Below are 17,705 nucleotides of genomic sequence, written 5' to 3'. Positions count from 1 at the left end.
TTTTTCTCCTGGTTAAGGCTCAAGGAACTGAGTCTGTACTTCCCAGGGAAGCGGAAGGAGATAGAGAGAAAGAAGGGAGGGGGAAAGGGGAATCCTTTGTTTAGATTCACGGAGCTTGAATCTATATTGCCTCTGGTGGTGGAAAGCCTCTGTTTTAAGATTCAAGGAGTTGAATCCCAGTGATCTCTAGGGTAACCCAGGGAAGGAAGCCTAGGAGAGGCACTAGTGAGGGAAAGAGTTTACTTTCCTTGTATTCAGATCCAGGGGGTCTGGGTTTGGGGGTCCCCAGGGAAGGTTTGGGGAGACCAGAGTTTATCAGACACTCAGAAGATCTGATTGGGTGCAGCGTATCAGATCTAAGCTGGTAAATAAGCTTGAGGACTTCATGCTAGTACCCCTATCATTTTTGGACTCTAAGGTTCAGATTGAGAAAGTATACTATGACAGGGTACCCAGCATATTACCTGTACGTACATTATGGTCATCAACCTGCGGTATTTAGAGAATTGGATTTTCATGCATGTAAATATTTCATCTAAACAATGCCCACTAGAAGGTACTTCAATCTAGATAAGATCATAATCTAAGAGGAGCGTTTAAGCACCAAAAACCCTGACACAGCGTGAGCAAATTTGTCTATGAGGAAAGGAACGGGTTAATTTGAAATTCAGCTTGGCCCAGGGATAAAAAGAAAGTTGCTCTGCGTTCAAGCTCAAGAATCAATGCAGACTATGCTAAGTACAAAGAAAAACTGCTTTTGGCCCAGCTGGCTGTGAAAAGAAATATATATATAGACAGAGGCGAACCAAAGGCAATATAAGTTAAAGAACTGAGATTACATTTGCAAAGCTTAACTGTCCAGTAAGGTCCAACAGTGTGCCTTTGTGACCCCGCCGCCGGTAGCCGGTGTGGCCTTTGGTGACACCAAAGAAGCCACAGGCAGCTGATCTGGACTGGAATCTCTGAAAGAGACGCCGCAGGAGATTCCCAGGGTGTAAAAAACAGCCCTCCCAAGAGCAGAAGCATGTTGGAAATTCTGGACAAGCTGTATACAGGATAATCTCCCGCCACCTCTCGCCCTTCTCTGAACATTATACACAGAAGTGGCCAGTCTGGACGTACGTGTGTGAGTATGAAAGGGGCTTAGGTCTTGGGGCATTAATGTTTTTACCTGAGTGATGTGGAGCATTCCCAACACTCTCCGTTGTTGTTTGATTATTTTATTAATGAAGCTTTAAAATTCAGTTTATGGTGTGTTTTCTTATCTTCCCCAACGATCCTGTAGTGTCAGCTCTGACACTTGAACAGAGGATATAGACTGGTAACAGAAATTTGTCACAGTTTGGTGAGCAATAAGAAGGGGGGAGCCCTGCAGAATTTACACCATCTATTTGTTTTACCCCATTTTTTTTGTTTTTTAGCTTGCTTGCTTATGGTACTAGTTAGTGTTATATGTGAGAACTGCATGAGTAAAAGTGAGCCCTAATAGGATAAAGGAAACGCTATCTGGTTCTGGTTCTGTTCTGTTTAACCGGTTACTGTTGTTTTTCTGCTCTGTTCGTTTGGGCGTTAGGAGTGTGGGCGGAACTGAACCTCTCGTTCGTAATTCCTCGGAGTGGAAGCCATGCGTGCGAGGAAGCTCTGAGATCAAATTGAGATCCTTCTGTCCCGTCCCCGTAGCGGTCAGTGTATAGAAGTGGGAAAACCTGGCCTAGACTGTAATTTCCTCTGCTTTCTGTGTAATTCTCGTTTCTGTTTAAGTGTCGGCAGACAAATGGGTGGGTCTCTGGGTAAACCCTCTAAGGATAGTCCTTTAAATTATATGTTAAGTAAATGGCCTTTGTCCAATGGGCCATGTGTTTTTGTCCAGGTGGCAAGCCTCACGAGGGAGGACTCAGGTAGTCTTGTGAGTAAAAATGTTGAAGGGAAGAGACCAGGAGGGGTGGGGGCTAGTTGAGAAGCCCACCCTCCTAGCTAAACTGGCGGTGGAACAAGTTGATGCCCATGGAAGGGACGGTTCAGCAAGAAAAGCAGGATCGGGCCCAGGCAGGCAACAGACAGAGAGATTGGAAAACGGGTTGGAAAACTTTGAGGGTGTAGTGGAAGGAAGGAGTCAGTAAGTGTAAGCATGGGGATTTCAAATACCCAGGACTTACTTGGAATGGTGAGTTAGGTTGATAAAAGTGGCTGTCGGGAGACAAGCAAGTGATTTAAGGGAGAGGGAGAAGTTAACTCTGTAGTTGCTGGAGGGAACAGCAGTTGAAATTTGTAAAAATGCTAAAGAGGAAAGTTCTTGGTGTCTGTGAAATGTTCGTAAATAAATTCAGGCAAAGAAATTATTCGATTGCAATCATTTGATTTGGCTATGAACAATTTAGTTAAATTAGCTGAAGAATGTATACAGTGTTATGTAATTGAAATTTTAATAGGCTCTAAGGGCACTATAAGTGGTGGTGATTTCTGTGTTTGAAAGCAGGAGTTAAAAGTAAAAAGCAAGCCAGAAAACATCTGTATTAATGCAAATTATCTAACTGATAAGGTAGGAGCCACTGAAACCTGGGCTGCCTATGAAACAAATACAAGAAAATATGGGGTAATTCCTACTCGAATATTTTGCCGTGAAGTCACACAACGGTATTTGCTTTATTTTAAGCAAAATTAAGCTTGCCAGATTGAGGGCGCCTCCCTGTGTGTTTGTCTTTCAGATAATCAATAACGCCAACTGCCCCATCGCTACTGCATTCAAAACGTACCACTGCATTTACTGCACCAATAGGCGAATTATGTTTGTGTTCATCTGTCTTATGGTGTGGTGGGCCCTCGTCTCGTGGCCGGAGTTGTTGTGTTTGGTGTTTCATGGCCCATGGTCGGTTTGGAATTCAGGAAATGTAACCTCGTACTTAGAGTCTAATACATCATTCCTTAAGTAAGCCCAAAAGCAAACTTCATTCGTCCAAATGTTTTAATTGAAAAAAACAAGCAGGTTAAAATTTGCATTGCCGAACAGTCTTTGAAGTAAGGGACATTGAAAAGTAACCCACTTCCCCATATTGCTACGCCGGGATTCCTTCTGCCTTAATATCTCCCATTCTAGCCAGAGGACTGGGAATGTGGGAAGCTATTGGACTAGAAGTTATTGACTGAACTCCTCAAGTGGTGTGTCTTTTCCTGGCTTGTTGGCTCAAAAGTTGCGTTCATAGGTTATTTTAGTGATGAGGGCCTATTTACTCCTGGTCTTAACATTGAATAATAAGACTAAATGTACTGTATAAAAAATGGCAAATGCCTCTCTCAGTTCCATTGTTGCCGAAAAGGTGTACTGAGTGTTTACACGAAGTGGAAAGTTATCATATGTGAGGTTGAAGAAGTCAAGAAGCGGAAGAAGGACAAAGAACAGAAGAGTTAACTTTGGAAAAAAAAGTAGCTAACAAACTCAGGTATAGATCCCCTCCTGACCCCTCAAACTACAAGGACACTGTTACACAAGTAAGACTTTGCGCCTCGAAAACCAGGAAAAGGAGGGCTTGAAGGTATTGCGCCGACCCCCCGCAGCTATAAAGGTTTGCAAAACCAAACTGCCAGGCACTAATGATCCTGTGCTTAGGTTTCTTTTACTCAACATGGTCACCAAGAAGCACTTACCAAAGACCCTAGGCACCCAGCCACTGCCTTGGACCAGGAAGACTGCGATCAATATAACAGGTCCCACTAACGGCTAACCCTGGGCCAAACCCCAATTTACCCGACTGCCTTGGCTCCATGCTGGGAAAGCCCTTATTTAAGGTCCTGTGAACCAACAGCCGCTGTGAAGTCCAAGAGCCTCGACCCTGCCTGTACCCTAATCCCGATCTCACTGCAAAAAGACCCCTCCACCATGCGAAATTATTCTCCTACTGATAAATTAGCCGTGTTTGGCGTCACCCCATCGATAGCTCCACACTCTGCCTTCTGGCACAGCCAGACAAAAGCTACAAGGTGGAAGTGCTATTAAACCATTCTCCCTGTTCCCCCACTACAGAGTCTACTATGCTTTTGAATTCTTCGTGGAAAGAATCAAGAAGCCACCCTCCAGGCGTGCATGTGCTCGAAGTAACCACTCCTTCCCCATGTAGGGGATGCGACTACAACTGTTTCGGCGAAGAAGAAGGAACACTCACTCCACTGAAAATTGCCAAAGTCAGGAATTCCTGACTAGAAAGGACATTACGAAAACTGACCCTGGTGAAGAAACAAAAGAATTATACCCACTGCCCGGAGGACATTTGTGGTGACCCATGTTTGGGAATGTAGGTATTGGTTCAGATTTTGCGGGTTTATATACAGGCTTGTGCCCTGTTGTTTTGATAAATCCCAAAAATTCAGCATGTATTGCTCTCCCTAATTGGATTTTAAATACACAATTTACCCAAAGAGTTATCGCCTGCTAGAAATTTTACCCGTATTGAAACCATTCATGTGACTAATAATGTAAACCACTCCTATGCTATTAATGTTAATGCCTTTGAAAATACGTGAGATATGGCTACAAATAACCATCCCTATAGTCCAATAACACCAAGGAAGATGGTATTGAATATAACTGAGGCTGGGAAGGCATTGCAGTGGGATCTAGTATGTGTAGGAATTCAGGATTTCCTGAATGACCAGCTGATGGCCATTCGGAGTGATCTTGAGTACCAGACTTGGCCCACTGCCCTTACAGATGCATCAGGAATACCATCTGATCTGTGATCATGAAGACATACTTGGACATTTTCTGGGTGGAAGTGTGGCTTCAAAGGGCGGGGTGTGCGCCCTTATAGGGGATGAATGCTGTACTTATGTCCCAGAAAACGCACAGGTTATTAACAAGCACATCCTGTCCGCCAAACAGGCTTTTGAACAGTGGAAGGCCCAGGAAAGGGAACCCACTATTTCTGATTCCCTCTGGAGCTGGTTACCCAACCTGGGGAGACTAGGGGGAGGCATTGTTCACCTCCTGCTCACTGATGTGGTGTTGTGTATCATTACTCTCCTCTTGCTTGCTGTAAAGCACTCCTACATAGAATTTGTACCTCCCCGTTTCCCAGGAAATTCCACTATACCCCCTCATTGATCATTCCAGCTCCCTAAAGCTTAATCGCATGTTGTTCTTTGAATGTGAGAACACTCAGCCAAAAGTTTGTTGAGTATTCTCAAAGGAGGGAGTTGTTGGTGTCACTAGGCATAAATCTAGGTAACTCGGAAAAATGGAAGACCATGAGTGTCGATAAAGCCCTCCTGCTCAGGCCTCAATGAACCATTGTTCCTCCATGTTTAACACTTTGTGTAACCTAGTGCAACCTAATGTGTTAACAGCTGCAAAAGTGTAGTGTCAGCAGCCAGTGATTTGTTGTAACAGACTGGAGTTAGGCTGAAATGAACTTGAGGTCGTTTTTAGATAAAATGTATATGTCTACAGCTGGACGGAAGAGGGAGGGGGAACGGGGGATGAGCTAGTTATCAGCCAATCAGTGCTCAGCAGGCTCAGATAAAAGGAGTCGCAGGGGCTGAGCAGGTCAGTTCCTGGGTAGACTAGAGGAACAAGAGAGGGGGCTCCTTGCTGGTCATGGGAGCTTGAGAGAAGATGGGTTCTGGTGGTACTGGCATTCAGTGAGCAGGAAGAGGATCTGAGAACTTCAGCCCTGAGGAAAGAGTGAAGAGAAAGGGGCTTGTAGTGGAGTAGCTGCCCCACTCCATGAGGAAAAGGGCTAGAATAGGCTAGAGAGGCTGTGCAGACCAGCAGCCAATCAGCAAAGGCCTGTGGAGAGCCAATCAGGGAAAAGAAAGAGGCAGCCAATCAGGGCTGGGCTGGGCCTTATATAAAGGCTGCCTAGCAAAGGAAAGGGCAGTCTCTCCCTGAGTAGCAAGGGAGGAGGGTTGGCTACTGAGGTAAGGCTGTAGCAGCTTGGACAGAGCAGTGCTGGGCAGGCTAGGAGGAGCAGATGAGAGCTCTGGCCCATTACCTGCCAGGCTGTGGCCCTGGACTAGAAGGGCAGGGAAGGTGCAAGGGGCCAAGGGGAAGTGGCCTAGGGAAGATAGTCGGACAAGGGGAGAGGAGGGCAGAGAAGATGCCACCAGAGGGTCCCTGGGTTGAGACCCAAAATAGTGGGTGGGCCTGGGTCCCCCCACTGCTTTTCCTTGTACCGCACCTGGCTGCGGAGGAGTGTAGCCGAGACTGACTGCAACTTGCCCCTGAGGTGAGAGGCTAGACTTTGGGGTTGTGGTTGACCACTGAGGCAGGTGCAGGCTGAAGGACTGTGGTTCCCCCCTCTCCTCCCACCCCCCAGAACGGGGTAGGAGTGGAGTAGTGGGCACCGCCAAGCGGGGAGCAATGCGGTTCCCAAAGCAGACAATGGGTGAGAGACAATGCACAGATGGTGCTCCACAGCTGACGAGCTAATTCCCGGAGCAATCAGCTGGAGGTGCCAACAGTGAGTCTGTACCCTGTTACAGGGCTGCAGTGGACTAGGCCTAGGGAGTAACAGCAGCAAAAGTGGTATGTGACTGCTGTTTATAGGGTCCATGGTTGGGACATGCAGTAGTGGGTGGGCCCTACTTTCCCCACTGGCCACTGTGAAAGTGGCTTAAGCCCTGAGAAGACACGTCTTGTTTAGAAGTCTGCTTGTTACAGAGACGGGGCTGAAGACCTTGGTGAGGGATGACAGTTTGAACTCTTTGCTACTTGGGGAAGGGGTTCATCCATTTTTACTCTGTGCCTTGGCTGGTGTGCTGAGCCTCCCCAGCAATGTCAACAACCTACAGGGGATGCAAGGAGTCGGGGGGGAAAAGGATTTCAGCACCACATTGCACCACTAAGAGGCACTTAGGAGGTGAGTGCCCCCTGTCACAGTATGCCAGAATGGTCTGACAAAGGATCCTTTAGGAGGGCTTAAGCTCCTCCCCCCAAAAAACCTACAATCACATTTAATGAGAGCAATGAGTAAAAACCTATGATTAGGTATCTGATGCAAAGAACACTGAAATGCTGCAATCTAGCACCAGAGGTAACAAACCCAAATGCACCTTTCTCTTTCTGTGATGGAGAATATAGATCTCTCCATGCAACATAGCAGGGAAGGGGTTAAAAGGGAGCCACAGAGAAATAGGAAATAGTCCAGCTGGACCTGGTAAGGGTATGAAATGATTCTCTCTCAGGAGGAAGTGGCTCCTATCAGGAAAAAGACTATTTACTATGCAGCAGAGCTTAGCCTTGCAATGCAATGAAGGAGTCAACAAAGGCTGATTCAGAAAGGCTCCCTGCAGGAGTGGAGTCACTTCCTGGTAATAGGCTGTACATATTTGGGGGACAGCTGGAGCAAGTTATATCCCAATGGTTTTGTTTGACTCTGGGCTCTAGGTACAACCAGATCCCTGTATGAGGTGATGTATTGCCCTAGGCAGGAGCTAGCTGGAATGGTGGTATGGCTGGAGTGCATAGACTCATAGAAAGGCAGGGCTGGAAGGGACGTGAGACGTCATAGAGTCCTGTGTTGAGGCAGGCCCAAGTAAATTTAGACCATCCCTGATAGGTATTTGTCCAACCTGTCCTTAAAAACCTCCAGTGATGGGAATTCCACAACCTCCTTTGGAAGCCTGTTCCAGAACTTAACTACCCTTAGAGTTCGGTTAGATATTAGAAACACTTTCTAACTCTTCTTTATTGCAGATTAAGCCTATTCTACTTGTTCTACCTCCTGTGGCCATCACAGCTCTGAAAACTGAGGAGAGATGTCCCAGCAAGGCACCAATGTATTAAGTACAAGCAATGTATTTCCAAAAAAGACAGGTCCTTAGCTAAACTGTGTGCATCATGGGATCTCCCTGCCAAAATCCTTTATTACTTGATTTTATTTTTGTTGTTTCATTTCCAGCTCTGTGAAACTGAGCAATTAGTATCTTCAATTACCTCTTGGCACCAACTCTATTAACGGCCTTTACGCTGATTGCTTTTGAACTGTTGGAGAGAAAAGATGATCTGGGTCATCTCTATCAATAGGCTTGTGTCTAGGGGCTTGTATTTTCTGGGAAGCATCATCATTTGTTTTGGGGGTTTTTTGTGGGGGGATGAGTCTAATGAAGCAGATGGAAGGACTCTATGCCTGACTTCAGGCTTAATCAATGGCACAGCTTCCATTCACTTCAGTGGTCCAGGATCAGGCCTTTCAAAGAGTCCATTCTATTGTACTCCTGGGTCTGTGACCTGAAGCAGGGCATGCATTAGAGCCAGTCTCCAGGCGCCCTAACAAATGCAGCTGGCTGGCAGTAAGTGGTCTGACTAGCTATACTGCCTGATTGGTGGGAAGAGTCAACAGACCAACTCTAAAGCCCAGCTGCAGTTTGGTGGCTGCTCAAAGCATTTGACCGTGGAGGAGATAGCTCCTCTGCCTGCTTTTTCCCAGCCCTATTCCTGCCTTGGTCCCAGCCTTGCCTCATGCCATGTAACCCAGCTCTGACTCCTGGCTACCAACTCCTGCTCTAACTACTGGGTCTGACTGCCCCATCCTGGACAGTTAGTTGCTCTGGTATCATCATCTTTCACCACCTCTCCTTACACCAAAGATTTTAATTACCAGGTTCCAAATCTGAGCTGTTTTGGATCACCCTTTCCAGGTTGCTTACTGTTTCTCTTACCTTCCCAGCAAATGTCCTTGCTTTTAAGCCCCACTTACCGGTGTCAGTGATATGAGGCTAAGTAACTGGGTCAATGACTGTCTACGCTGACTTTAATTATTAAAGTTATTGAGCCAATATGTTTTGGATCAACAAACAGGGCTAACAGGTCAGCCATCCCAGCCTTGTAAATTGATTACTTTTCGACAGACTGTGTTAGGGTCACAGGGATTGATTGAGCTGCTCTCTGGATTCTTGGTGTAAACAACAGCTGACTGCAACCATCTGGCCAGCACTGGGCTCTTGTGATTCATTACTGTCAACAGAGCCAGACCTATGCCAGCATCCTCCTTGAATGGACAGCCAGGAAGGAGGCCTGAAGAATCTGATATGAGAGGAGACCTTCACTACACGATAGTGACCAGGATCTAGTATTTTCTTCTAACCTGAAACTTTATCTTCTGGGTTCCCTTCATATTTGGCCCTTCACAGTGGGTCTGACCAGACAAGATGCTCTGGGGAAACTTTCTTATTAGGGCTGTCAATTAATCACAATTAATTCATCTGAGTAATGCAAAAAAATTAATCGCGATTTAAAAAGTTAATCGTGATTAAATCACAGTTAAACAATAGAATACCAACTGAAATGTATTAAATATTCTTGGAGGTTTTTCTGCATTTTCACATATATCTATTTCAATTATAACACAGAATGCAAAGTGTGCATTGTTCACTTTATTTTTGATTACAAATATTTGCATTGTAAAAAAGAGGTGAATTGAAAAATACTAATAGAAATTCTGTAGTGCAATGTACACTTTGTATTCTGTGTTGTAATTGAAATCAATGTATCTGAAAATGTAGAAAACCTGCAAACATATTTAAATAATCTATTATTAACAGCGCTATTAATTGTGATTAATTTTTTTTAATTGCTTGACAACCCTATTTATTATCCAATAGTCTCTTGCTTCAGCATCCAAAATGTCTGGTCTGCTAATGTTTCAGTGATGCAAACCAGCTGGTGCTGGACAACTTAAGCTTCTTCCACCCCCTAGGAATACCTTGGGGACAGCCATTTGAGGAAGGCTTGATAGGATTCCTTTCAAAACTCATCCACTTTGCTCCTGCTGACTGGCAACCGTAGAGCACCAGGACTATGGATGAAGCTCACCAGTCACTTCCCAGCTGAAACCAAAGCCAAGACTGTAAACCCCACCCCTGAGTGACATTCATTTTCTTGAGGAAACACTGACTGTACAGCCTGCCCTCCTTCCCTGGGGATTGACAGAGACCCTATTCCTGCTTCCATTGGTATTTGGCCAGTAACTTGAATAGGAGCCAGATGAAGCCCTGAGATGATAAATGAACTGACATTTCCTGTACAGCACTGCACAATTTGCCCACTAGGTCATAGGGACAGCGATAGTAAGAGGCAGTTCCAAATGAGGTTGCTTGACATTGCCAAGTTATTGCTACTAAAAACCAGGAAAGAAATACGAAGTTTCACTGCATTAATATTTACTAGCTCCTGAGAGAATGTATTTGTGTTGAGTTCAATGGAATTAGGCTGGTTTACATCTTCTGAAAATCTGCCCCCCAATCACGTCACCTTAAGCATTCAGATATTGCACCCCATAACTCCTGTCTGCTGTTCTGGCTTCTCACCTACAGAGTTAAGATTCTGATCTGGATCTGATGTCTTCCAGAGTTGGAAGCTGTTCAGGTAAAATTGTCTCATGTGTACATGCGAACAGTGAACAATGAATAGTGTAGTCAAAGAAGAGAAAAGAGGGATGAATGAACTGCCTCCTAAAACTTCTTTTCAATACTTGGTGGATTTGTTATTGCTGATGTCGACAAGTCAAAACATTCATATGATCATTAGTTTGTTTGATCTTAAAAGCACCCCACATTGCCCCCTAAAATAGACTAATTTAATTGCCAGATTAGTCCTTAACGGATGCTCTGACCTCCATGTGCATTTGTTTTCCAGTACATCTGACAATGGATTCTGCCATCTGTGCAGCAATATATATTTAGAATGTAGCTGTCCATTTGTTTATTAATCTTTGTGATGGTGTTTCAAATAGGTTCAAATTTTCCAGTAGAATAATCTGAGCCAGGATTGAAATGAAATAAACAATAATAAAAGAAAGAGGAAATGAAAACAAAGAAGAGATCCCTAAGATGAAACGTCCTAAGTCATTTCAATAGTGGCTGTTGGCTAAATTCTACTCTGAGTTATGCCAGGAGTTTGGTGAAACCTGCTTGAAGCTGGTGGACATATATAAAACTTCAAAATCCTGTCTGCTTTGTGTGAATATTACAGACCCCTAGCACTTCCTTTAAGAGAAGGGGTGCCTGGTTAATAATATCCCATTCTCCCCAGGCAAAGCATGCTGTACATTGGCTGTTTCCTACCACCTCAGAGGTAGCTGCAATTCACTGACACTTTATGTGTATGTGGCTAAATGTTGTACAGCATGGACAGGAGCAAAGAAGTGCATGAGCCCCCCTCTGCCCCCACTCCCACTCCCCAAACCAAATGAGATGTTGCAGCTCCTTGGAATGCTCCCCTGTGCCCTGAACCTTCAGATGACCCATCCCTATGCCAACAAGATGGGATTTTTGCTATGTTGGGGCATGAGCAAGAAGCATGCTCCCCTAAACACCTGGCAGTCTCCCATGGAAATCCAGTCAAGAATAATTGTGCTAGCAGCATTATCTCCCCTTTTGTAACTTCTATCATCTCCAAGAGGAGCATGCATGATGGTGGAGGGTAGTGCCAGAGGAACAGCTGCTGAGTGAGCCATGTTGTTGGGGCATGGCTGAGACAAAGCACAGAGGGTTGGTTCTCTGTGCAGATCTATGTGGATCAGGAGGATGGACAAGAAGAAGGAAGGATGTCAGAGTGGGGGTCCAGCTGAGTTGGAAGCTGATTTTCCTCATATATCCTCTAGCTTTATGGAGTTCCTAGGACACATCCTCCACTCTTTCTGTGTGGTTACAACACTGTCCCTACTGAAGGGGGAATGTCATGATAATTAATTCCAGAAGATGAACCTAGGAAAAAATTTTCAAGCACCTTTCTCTCCCTCTTGTAGGATTTTCCCTGGGAGGTTTTTTTTTTGCATTTGGATGGATGTTTCTTGGTATTCAACTCCAGAGCAATTCCTTTCATGCATTTGAAATGTTTTCATTCTTTTTTCTGGGATCCTCTGAGGCTTTTCTAGTCAAGGATTTCCACAGCCCACTTTCTTCACCTGAATTGCACTGGTTCTCCTCTGATAGTTGTGCTTGGAACACTGGAAATTTAGATGCAGCATCCTGATCTCTTTGTTTGTTTCATACTTATTTATGGAGACTTCCAGGGAAAAAAACCTCTGTAAAACAAAGTTAAATAGAGAAGAAATTGTGAAGAACAAGTGAATATCTGGGGATATTCACCTTTCTCTGTTTGTTAGAACTGTTGGTCCCCGTTCTTTGCATTCTGCATGGTGACGTTACACACCTGGATGCTGGGTGGTGAGTGCTCTGTTGCAGCACGCCAGAAAAGTTGGACTGCAGTGGGCTTGGACCACACCTCCCTCCCCCTTGTCCATCTGTCTGACATACCCTACTCTGGGGGCTGTGAAGGGTGCCATGTATGGTCATTCTGCTGGCCTAGTGTCTTATATCAGATGTATTCCCCAGGAGGGAGATCTGCGGGCTTTGCTGCCTTTATATCTCAAGTATTTAATTGAACCCCATTACTGTGGTATCCGAGCACCTCACAATCTCCAGTGTAAGCTTGGAAAGTACTATAACCCCATTTTACAGATGAGGAACTGAGGCCTAGTAACTCAGGGTTATTTAGGTGTCTAATTCCCATGGACTACGCAACTTGCCCAGCATCACACAGGAAGCTTGTAGCAGAGCAGAGAATTGAATCCAGATCTCCCAAGTCTCAAGCTAGTCCCCTAAACACTGAACCAGATCAGTGCCAGTAAGACACAAACATTCACAGCAATCATATTTGAATTTCATCAGTGAGAGAACTTGTAGAATCTGAACCTACCATTCATACAGCAAAGAAATGCTTGTGCATGGGTACAAAATGCTACTGGACATCCTAGCCATATTTAACATACATGACTACAGTGTGAATGTTGCCTGAGGAAGGATTAAAGGAAGCATCTGATAAGAAACTCATAGAGGTTATAATGGGCTTGTTCACCCATCATGTCCCAGTGCCTTTTAAGTTAGCACAGCTAACTATCCAGAAGGGGATTACACCTCAGATGAACGGGGGATTGTGTATTATTTTTTTTTAAAAAACTGCAAAGGAAGCAGCAATTTTCCAAAGGTTCTGAAATTTACTGAGCTTATATTGCCTGCAGTCAACTGGTGAGGACGAGATTGAGTGATCTCAAGGAAATGTTAGTTACCTAAGGCTACGTACTTATTGCTTTTTCTGTAAGAAAATAAAAGTCAATGTGTGTTTTATTACACCCATTCCAGTTCCCCTTCCTCTCCCCGAGAAAGCCACACTACCAAAATGCTGCTCACTGTTCTGCAGCTATTGATTCTCTTCGGTTTGTATGCTTGAATTCATGGTACATTACCCACTTATCTAATTCACGACTTGCCTGCATGCACTGTTGCTGCCTGTGCCAGCGTGCTTGCTGGAAAAGCGTGCCAGCTAGACCTTGCTACATAGCCATGTTTGTAGGAAGCAGAAATAGTTTCTGCAGCAAGCTGCTCTCTTCTTTTTCCAATTGTCTGATTTCTCTATTGCTGGACTGCTGACCCGCAGGAGCACCCATGAGTGGATAGATGGAATGTCACACGGGTAGCTCCTGAGGAGCCTAATGGCCTTTTGTATACACTCTTGCTATTCTGTTCAAGATCAGAACAGCAAGTGCTACAATACGGGGTCTGATCCAGTGCTCCCTGAAGACAATGGGAAGATTCTGCATTCCAATTAGCACCACCCAGGGCTTGCTGTGTGTGGTTGTCCTCAGACATTTCTGGTTGGGACTGGAAAGAGTAGGAATCTCACAAGAAAGATTCTTATCGCAATGGTTAGAATCCAGACATGCAGATTTAAGAGGTTTGGATAAAACCTGGGAAAGCATCAGCACTTGTAGCTTGGCAAGAGCTAATGGCTGGAGGTTGAAGCAAGACAAATTCAGACTTGAGAGGAGATATGCATTTTTGTCAGTGAGGGTAATTAATTAGAGGAACAATTAACCAAGGGATGTGGTAGATTCTCCATCTACAGTCTTTAAATCAAGACTGGACAACTTTCTTTAAAAAAAAAACACCACACACACACCTAGATATCCACAACTGGTCTTGAAGTGGGAATTACTAGGGGGAGGTTCTCTGGCCTAAGTTATATGGGAGGTCAGGTTGATAATCCATAATGGTCCTTTCTGGCCTTGGATTCCAGGAACTCAACCTGAACTCCAGATTTTGAGGTTCAGTCTTCACTAGGATGCACCTTAGTTATTTCACTGTTTATCTGTACTACAGAAACACCTGTGCTATAAGTCAGCCCTCCAGGAAGTGTAGGAAATGTGGCATCTCTGTACATTCTTGCTGCAGTCATTTGATTTTTCCTATGAGCCATATGGAAAAAAAACAAGGCAAACAGGGCAGGTTTAGTTACAAGCTACAGCTAGAGAACAGTTGGAAGTTTTTACTTTATGAAGAAGGGAGACCATCGATACCAATAAAGTGTTTCTTAACACCAGTTTTGCTTGTCAATAAGATACTGCAACACGCAGGACCCCACTGTGCTAGGCACCGAAGAAAACAGAATAAGAGGCAGAAGTGCTTACAGTCTAAAAAGACAAGACAGATAAGTAAGCAGGGGGAGGAAAGGGATAGCACAGACAGAGGGAACAGAGTGATGGTTTGCACACATCATGTGAATGCCATTTAAAAAAAATCTTTGGGGTTCAGTTATAAGGGGAATTAGTTAAACAGAAAGGGAAGCATGAAGCACAGTGGTAGTGAGCTCAAGTGAAGAGACTATGAGAGGGGATGAGAGGTGGCTGGAGCAAACAACCAATCAGCACAAGGGAGAGAACGGCCAGTGTGAAACCTGACTGATGACGTCAGCATCTGACAGTCCCTTCTCCAGCTTCTGTGCCTGCTATACTGGGTTGAGCTTCCCCAGCCCAGCATCTGGCTGGTCCCTGGAATTTTTCTTCCCAAAGCCCAGATGGGTTTGGGGAGGGAAGATGCTGCATAGATTGCAATGCTCTCTGGTGGGAAAGTGCTGGGGGTCACTGACTGTGAACCTTCACTGTCAACAATCCATCCCACTCAGTAATATTTTTAACCAGAGAAAAGAGCTTTGTTTGATTTTTATCACACTCAGTATTGTTTTATGGACATACAGGCTACATTTTGGGTTTTGCTCAGTGTTTAATGTTGCTTTACCAGCCTTGAATTGGTATTTGCAACCACTTTTCTGGATCATTTGCAGATAGGGTGACCAGACAGCAAGTGTGAACAATTGGGACTGGGGGTGGGGAGTAATAGGAGCTTATATAAGAAAAAGACCCAAAAAACCAGGACTGTTCCTATAAAATCAGGACATCTGGTCACCCTGTTTGCAGATCACATAGTTTCATCTCCACTTGTGAAAGTTCCTCTTTCACATTCATAGTTTTATAACTTCTACATAAGGCTGGGACAGATGCTACCCTGCAGGAAGTATGTCAGGAGAACTGTTTGTGGAGTCTTCTTGCTTGAGTGGTAGACCCAGAACAGCATCACCAGTGGTTATTCTCTCTCCTCACCCCTAGAGGGAATCAACACCAGGCTCATGTCATAGAATCTTAGAACACTGGGATTGGAATGGACCTCGGGAGGTCATCTAGGCCAACCCCCGGCTCAAAGCAGGACCAATTTCCAGACAGATTTTTGCCCTGATCCCTAAATGGCCCCTTCAAGGATTAAATTCACAACCCTGGGTTTAGTAGGCCAATGCTCAAACCACAGAGCTATCCCTCCTCCCTCCATTCCAGGCCCTTGCCTCAGGGTACAACTTATTAAGTAAGCATAAAACTTATGAGTACTATCAAAACAAAGCAAATTTCCTTCCCACGACCTACCCTCTGCAGGATTACATTCCACAGATGTCTATCTGCCTGGGACTCAGGGCAAGTTTCTCTGTTCCCTTCTCCTTCCTAGCCTGTTCTGTACAGGATTACACTCCCCAGGTCTACGAGCCACATGTAAACAAGGTTTTCCCCCTGACCTAGGCACTCCTGTAGGAGCCTACCTGCTCCCTACAGCTCTCCTTCAACTGAACTATTTGCTGGCTTTTATGAGGCCCACAAGGCTAGAGTCACAAAGGAGATCTAGGCATTGCAACACCTAACTCCTAGCACCCTTCCCCCTAATGGAATTATCAGCCCTAAGCTAGGCACCCAGCCTCCTTATACATTATGTGGGGAGTGTTAGGCATCTCAGTACTGTTGTGAAACTAGCCCCAGGTGATCTTCAAGCATCACCTGGTCACTGACCTCACAGCATTAGCTAGGAGGCAGCTGATTACTCACAGGTGGAGCTGGGCCCAGTTCCCCTTAAGGGCCAGCCGTCCTATGACATATGCTGGGTTTTGTAGGGCCACAGATAATGCTACTTCCTAAATTCCAATTCTGGCATTGACTTGCTGAGTGATCTTAGGAGAACCTTGGGATCCACCAAGGGACTTAGATGTTGCAACACTGAGCGTCACTGTGTCTAGAAAAATCACAGGAACGAGACTGCATTCCACAAAGCTGAGTTAGGTGCCTAGCCTCCCTAGGCAATGAACAGGGAGAGACAGGCATCTAAGAATGTGAGCCACAAGTGTTAGCCTGTCCGAGCCACCTAAGGTGACCAGTGGAAGATGCTGCCAAGAAGGGTGTATGCTAAGCCCAGGGCCATCCCTAGCTATTCTGGGGCCCTATGCAGCCACACACGCACACCCCCATAGGGGGACAGGCCAGTGCAGGAAGCAGGCTGGCCCCAGACCTCCACGTGGGGTGTTAGGGGGGACCACTCACGAGCAGCGCGTCTGGATCTGGGTCACTGAACTTTCCACTGGTGGGTGCAGACCTGGCCCTGCTGCACTCCTCAGGAGTGGAGCAGGGGGGCTTTGGGGAAGGGGGGGAGTGGGGGCAGGAAGAGACCATGAGGAAGAGGTGGGGCAAGGGCTGGAGCAGCACATAGCTGTGCGGAGCACCTGGTGCCCTACATCAGCTTAGTGATTCATGAAGGGGAACTCATCTCCTGGAGTCAGGTGGGTTCAGGCACCTAAGCTGCTTTTTGAGGGAATGAATTAAGGCCTGCTTGATTCATACACAATGGCTGGAGAAGGCACCTACCTTATGTCTTTTAGCTCAGTGGTTAGAGCACTTACCTTGGATGTGGGAGACCCAGGTTCAATTCCTCCTTTCTGCTGGAGGAGAAATGGATCAGGGGTTACTTACTCCTCAGAAAAGTGTTCTAACCACTGAGCTATGGGATATTCTGATGGGGTCGCTCCCTCAGTCTCCCTAGTGGTGTTGCATTCTGGCTTAATAATAGAGCAACTGGAGCTGTTGAACTGGGTGTAAGGATACCCAGCTCCTGAACCCAGGTCCTTGGACTGCTGCCATGTCCACAACACCACCCAGCAACTTGTGGCAGGGGCATGCAGTGTCACATTGCCACCCCCCCGATTTGCTGCTTGACTTGTACTGAGCATGCTCAATAACACTGCCAAAGCCAATTGCCCTCACTCTGCCACTTTGCTATCAGCAGGCACAGGTCATCTCTGCAGCTCTACCAGTGACTGGAGAACTGGGGGCCCTCAGGCCTTATGCGCCACTAAAAATACCACCCACAGGGACCTGACAGGAGATCTCTAGAGTCCCTGATTAGGTGGTTGTAACAGGGTCACACTCACCTCTCACAAGCACCCCCTGGCCAAGTGCACATGCCGGCACGCTCTCTGCTTCTGGTGGATCTTTGGAGAATCAGCTCTTCGGCCAAGTCAAATACAGTATGATCCATGGGGAAGGGTTTGCGCCTGGAAGCCAAAATGC

At 45.7% G+C, this 17,705-nt stretch overlaps 1 long non-coding RNA gene across 1 annotated transcript; it reads left to right on the top strand.

The window, feature by feature from the left end:
• Window positions 1-922: 922 nt before the first annotated feature.
• Window positions 923-2,284, top strand: LOC116825134 (uncharacterized). The gene is made up of 2 exons (XR_004373773.2): window positions 923-1,118; window positions 1,577-2,284. It is a non-coding gene; the product is annotated as an uncharacterized LOC116825134 (long non-coding RNA).
• Window positions 2,285-17,705: the final 15,421 nt, after the last annotated feature.

Source organism: Chelonoidis abingdonii, chromosome 1 (assembly GCF_003597395.2).
Source record: "Chelonoidis abingdonii isolate Lonesome George chromosome 1, CheloAbing_2.0, whole genome shotgun sequence".
Taxonomy (NCBI): Eukaryota; Metazoa; Chordata; order Testudines; family Testudinidae; genus Chelonoidis; species Chelonoidis abingdonii.
The sequence above is the reverse complement of the archived record's forward strand: the minus strand, read 5'-3'. Positions and strand labels throughout refer to the sequence as shown.